Below are 6,032 nucleotides of genomic sequence, written 5' to 3' on the forward strand. Positions count from 1 at the left end.
TGTTAAGGCTAGTGTGTGTGACCCAAGCGCACAGCAAGGAGGAGACGTAGGTAGGGTGAAGCCCGTGGGCGTATTTATTGAAAAGAGCAATCTTGGGTGGAAAGTGGAGTTGGTGTGGATAGGTGGCTCCGCAGGTCGGCTCAACTCAGCGTTGGAATCCGGGGTACTGGAGAGGAGAGGAGACACAGGATCAGTGGAAATAATCACAGGGCAAAAGGCAACAGAAAGCTGGCACTGCAACTGCATGAAGTTAAACAGGCTGTTAAAGTAGCTGTGTAAATCTAAACTGGAGAGCACTACAACTAGAGTAAGTAACTACTGTAGGCTGGCCTGTACTTTACCGTACGGGTAGACTGGTGAAGCTCTGGCGAGGAGTGAAGTGCAGACTGGGCTTTTATAGTGGCAGCAGTTGATTGTAGAATGGAAGGCAGGTGTGGAGATTGGTGAGGGAGAGCAGGTGCGCTGAGTTGAGCCAGTGAGTAGTCAGAGAGAGGGGAGGAGCCGTGAATGTGAAGGTGAGGAGGACTGAGCCGTAACAGGACCCCCCCTCCGAGGGGCGCCTCCAGGCGACCGCCCGGGGGCGTCGGGGTTGGCTTGGTAGAAGTCCTGAAGGAGAGAGGGATCCATGATGAGCTTCTTAGAGATCCAACAGCGTTCCTCAGGGGGGTAACCCTCCCAGTCCGCCAGGTACTGGAAACCCCGACCCTGGCGCCGCACCTTCAGCAGCCGCCGAACCGTCCACTGAGGATGTCCGTCGACCATCTGAGGAGGCGGAGGAGCCGGGGCAGAGGGCATGAGAGGACTCGAGGAAACAGGTTTGACCTTGGACACGTGAAACACGGGATGCACCCGCATGGAGGCGGGGAGCTTGAGACGTACCGCCGCAGGATTCACGACGCGGTCAATCTCAAATGGACCGATGAACCGTGGGGCCAGCTTCCTGGAGGATACCTGGAGCGGTAGATCAGCAGAGGAGAGGTACACACGTTGCCCAACCTGGTACACCGGTGCAGACGAACGGCGACGGTTGGCCCCGCGACAGGAGCGCTCGTTGGAGCGGAGCAAGGCGGTGCGGACCTCCTTCCACACCCGCCGACACCGACGGAAGTGAGCCTGGACAGACGGGACAGAGGCCTCAGACTCCTGGAGGGAGAACAACGGGGGTTGGTAACCCAGAGAGGCCTCAAATGGGGACTTGCCAGTGGCGGCGCAGGTTAGGGCATTGAGCGAGTACTCCACCCAGGGTAGATCCTTGCTCCAGGAGGTGGGATGGAGAGCAGAGACACAGCGGAGGGCAGACTCCAGGCTCTGGTTGGCCCGTTCAGCCTGGCCATTGGTTTGTGGGTGGTAACCCGAGGAGAGGCTAATGGTAGCGCCAATCTCCTTACAGAAGGCCCGCCAGACCTGGGATGTGAATTGGGGTCCCCGGTCCGAAACAATGTCGCAGGGGAGCCCATGGAGTCGGTAGACATGCTGGGTGAGGAGTGCAGCAGTCTCTGCCGAGGACGGGAGTTTAGGGAGCGCCACCAGGTGCACCGCCTTGGAAAACCGGTCCACCACGGTGAGGATGATGGTGTTACCATGGGAAGAGGGAAGACCGGACACGAAGTCCAAGGCGATGTGAGACCAAGGGCGGGTGGGGACAGGGAGGGGACGTAGAAGACCAGCTGGTGGCTGATGTGATGCCTTGGCACGGGAGCAGGTGGTGCAGGCAGCGACAAACTCCCGGACGTCAGTCCTCATAGACGGCCACCAAAACCTCCGGCTCAGGAAGGAGAGGGTGCGGTGGAACCCAGGATGGCAAGCGAACTGGCTTGTATGGCCCCACTGAAGCACTTGGGACCGCACCGAGTCGGGTACGAAGAGCCGATCTGGTGGGAAGAGCCGGTGATGGGGAGCATCGCCTGGACCGGGTTCGGCGTGTTGGGCCCGTTCAACCACCGCTTCGATGTCCATGGTGACCACCCCAATGATGCGAGAAGCAGGAATAATGGGCTCAGGCTCGGCCGAGGACTTCTCCGGTGCATGGAGTCGGGACAAAGCATCAGCCTTGGTGTTACTGGAGCCAGGCCTGTAGGTAAGGGTATAGTTGAACCTATCCAAGAACTGAGCCCACCGTGCCTGGCGAGAGTTGAGGCGTTTGGCAGCACGGATAAAGGTTAGGTTCTTATGGTCAGACCAGACAAGTGTGGGCTCTTCAGCGCCCTCCAGCCAGTGACGCCACTCCTCAAAGGCTGCCACCACAGCTAGCAGCTCCCTATTCCCGATGTCATAGTTCTCCTCCGCAGAGTCAAACCGGCGAGAGAGAAAGGCGCAGGGGTGTAGCTTCTGGTCCTCCACTGATCGCTGAGACAAGACAGCCCCTAGACCTATGTCAGAGGCATCTACCTCCACTATGAAAGGCCTGGAGGGGTCAGGGTGGAGAAGGACTGGGGCTGTGGTGAAGTGCTCCTTGAGGGTAGCAAAGGCAGTACAGGCAGCAGGTGTCCAGACGTAGGGACGTAAGGTGGAGGTGAGTTGAGTAAGGGGGGCCGCTATGCGGCTGTAGTTCCGAATGAAACGGCGGTAGAAATTTGCAAACCCGAGGAATCCTTGGAGCTGTCTGCGGGTGGTGGGTTGAGGCCAGTCAACGACGGCTTGGACCTTGCGGGGGTCAGGACGGATACAGCCATCCTCCACAATCAGTCCAAGGAACTCCACAGAAGGCGAGTGAAAGATGCACTTCTCAGCCTTAATGAAGAGCCGGTTCTCCAGGAGGCGCTGGATGACCATGCGGACGTGCTGGATATGCTCCTCGAGGCCCCGGGAGAACACCAGGATGTCATCTAGGTACAGGACCACGAATACCTCCAGCATGTCCCTGAGCATGTCGTTCATGAGAGCCTGAAAGACAGAGGGGGCATTGGTGAGGCCGAAGGGCATGACCAGGTATTCGTAGTGTCCACGGGGGGTCTTGAAAGCGGTCTTCCACTCATCCCCCTTACGGATACGCACAAGGTGGTACGCGTTCCGGAGGTCCAACTTGGTGAAGATGGTAGCACCGACGAGGGGTTCAAAGTTGGAGCTCATGAGGGGGAGAGGGTATTTGTTCTTGACTGTGATGTTGTTGAGCTGTCTGTAGTCTATGCACGGCCTCAGATCCCCACCCTTCTTCTTGACGAAGAAGAACCCCGCAGCCACCGGGGATGTGGATGGGCGGATAAGACCCTCAGCCAGACAACCATTAATATAACTGTCCATAGCCCCCTTCTCAGGCAGAGAAAGATTGTAGAGGCGACTGGCTGGAAGCTGAGCGTCTGGACGGAGCTCAATAGCGCAGTCATAGGGTCGGTGGGGGGGCAGGGTACAAGCACGCTCCTTACTGAATGCCTCACCCAAGTCGTGGTACTCAGAGGGAACCTTGGTGAGGTCGGGGGGAACAGGACTGGGTCGTTCCAAACTGGAGGGCATCTGGGCGGACCGGAGGCAGCGGGCGTGGCACGGAATGCTCCAGCTGAGAATACGTCCCGAGCTCCAACAGACGTGAGGGGTGTGGAGCTCCAGCCAAGGTCTGCCTAAGATGAACGGCGTGTCAGGGGAGGTGATAACGTAGGGGCGGATGCTCTCTACATGGTTACCAGAGACCGTGAGGGTGAGAGCCTCGCACCGGTGGGTGATGGGACCCATGGGATGGCCATCCAAAGCGAAAGCTGAGAGAGACTTCTCCAGAGGCGTAATGGGAAGGCCCACCTCCCGGGCGTAACCTTGGTCAACAAAGCTCTCATCAGCCCCGGAGTCAATAAGTGCAGGTATGGTGAGAGTCTGTCCCGACCAGTTAAGAGTGACAATAAACCTGGCCTTGTTAGAGTGGGACTGGGGGTTAGATAGGCGGCTCACTCTGAACCCCCGAAAGGGTGAGCCCTGTCTTTTGGCTGCCGGGCTGAGGAGGGTCTGGAGGGCAGGAGGGGACACGGTGAGTCAACTGAGTGTGCTGAGCTGGCACAATACATGCAGAGCCCCTGTAGCCGTCGGTGCATACGTTCAGCAGAGGTTAGGCGGGCTCGGCCCAACTGCATAGGCTCCTCACCAGCTGAAGTTGAGAGAGCAGGGGAGGCTTGGACAGGCCGGTTAAGGCTGACTGGAGGAGGTGGAGACGGCCTAGCGGCAGCATGACACTGGTGAGCCCTCTCACGCTTACGCTCCCGGTGACGTTCATCAAGGGAAATAGAGAGGGAGATGAGCATACTCAGGTTGGGAGGCCTCTCCCTACCAGACAAGGCATCCTTCACGGGCTCTGCCAAACCCCGTCGGAAAGCACTGAACAATGCGGCCTCGTTCCACTGGCAACGGGCTGCGAGAATGCGAAACTCTGTGGCATACTCCGCCACAGAGCCAGATCCCTGCTGGAGGGTGGAAAGAGCTGAGTCTGCATCCTGTCCGTGGACATCATGATCAAAAACTGTCCTGAACTCCTCAGTAAACGCCATGTAATCTTGCATGTAAGGTGCAGAGCCCTCACGACTAGCCATAACCCATCGGCGAGCTTGCCCCGTGGTCAGATTAGCTATGTAGGCTATGCGGGCGGTGGCAGTGGAATACATACTAGGTTGCAGATCGAAAATGTACTCACACTGCATAAGGAACTCCCGACAGAGAGTGAAGGACCCGTCAAAGAGGGCCGGGGCCACAAGATGGGGCTCCCGAGTGGGAGGCATGACTGGCTCAGGGACTGCGTTTGGCACAGGAGCTGGCTGGACAGGAGCGGGGGCCGGATGGCCCAGAAGTGGAGTGAGTCGAGCGCAGAGCGCGGCGACCTGGTCCGAGAGATCCTGGACCAAAGTAGTGAGTTGGTTTATCTGGGCTTGCTGCTGAGTGGCCTGGGACTGCTGCTGAGTGGCCTGGGACTGCTGCTGAGTTGAAACCCCCTGGAGCTGCTGTTGCACATTTGAAACGACAGCAGATGCTTCCTGTAGCAGGCGGGAGTGTTGCGCTAAAACCTGTCCCTGGGCCTGAAGCGGATTGAGAGGCGGTGGCTTTCCTTCCATGCTGGCTGGGTCCAGTTGGCCAGAGCTTACTGTTAAGGCTAGTGTGTGTGACCCAAGCGCACAGCAAGGAGGAGACGTAGGTAGGGTGAAGCCCGTGGGCGTATTTATTGAAAAGAGCAATCTTGGGTGGAAAGTGGAGTTGGTGTGGATAGGTGGCTCCGCAGGTCGGCTCAACTCAGCGTTGGAATCCGGGGTACTGGAGAGGAGAGGAGACACAGGATCAGTGGAAATAATCACAGGGCAAAAGGCAACAGAAAGCTGGCACTGCAACTGCATGAAGTTAAACAGGCTGTTAAAGTAGCTGTGTAAATCTAAACTGGAGAGCACTACAACTAGAGTAAGTAACTACTGTAGGCTGGCCTGTACTTTACCGTACGGGTAGACTGGTGAAGCTCTGGCGAGGAGTGAAGTGCAGACTGGGCTTTTATAGTGGCAGCAGTTGATTGTAGAATGGAAGGCAGGTGTGGAGATTGGTGAGGGAGAGCAGGTGCGCTGAGTTGAGCCAGTGAGTAGTCAGAGAGAGGGGAGGAGCCGTGAATGTGAAGGTGAGGAGGACTGAGCCGTAACACATTGAAACAAAAGTAACTTTTTAACATGGACAACTTGTAGATTCCATTGTTAAATTCTCTCACTATAACTCTCTTTAGAATGATCTCTTTAGGCTGGAATTTAAAAAAAAAACTAATTTAGTACACATTTCATATCATAATGGACGACCAACAATTATTATAATGGGCAATGAATCAATCAATGTATCGATCTATCTCATTCATTCATGTATCTATCTATCTATCCATCCATCCATGTATCCCTCCACCTCCACACCCACGCAAATAAACAACATATGACCAAAGTAGTGCCTAATGTTCTATGTTTTCCTGGTTCTGTTCAGTACAATAAGAGTCCATGTGAATCACCACTCTGAAGATAATTCACTAACTATTGCAAAGACTACGGTCTTGGGTCTCCAACAGTCCTTCTGTCCCAAAGCTTGACCCAAGGGTTAAA

Source organism: Gymnoscopelus microlampas (genome assembly GCF_963454915.1).
Source record: "Gymnoscopelus microlampas genome assembly, chromosome: 12".
NCBI lineage: Eukaryota > Metazoa > Chordata > Actinopteri > Myctophiformes > Myctophidae > Gymnoscopelus > Gymnoscopelus microlampas.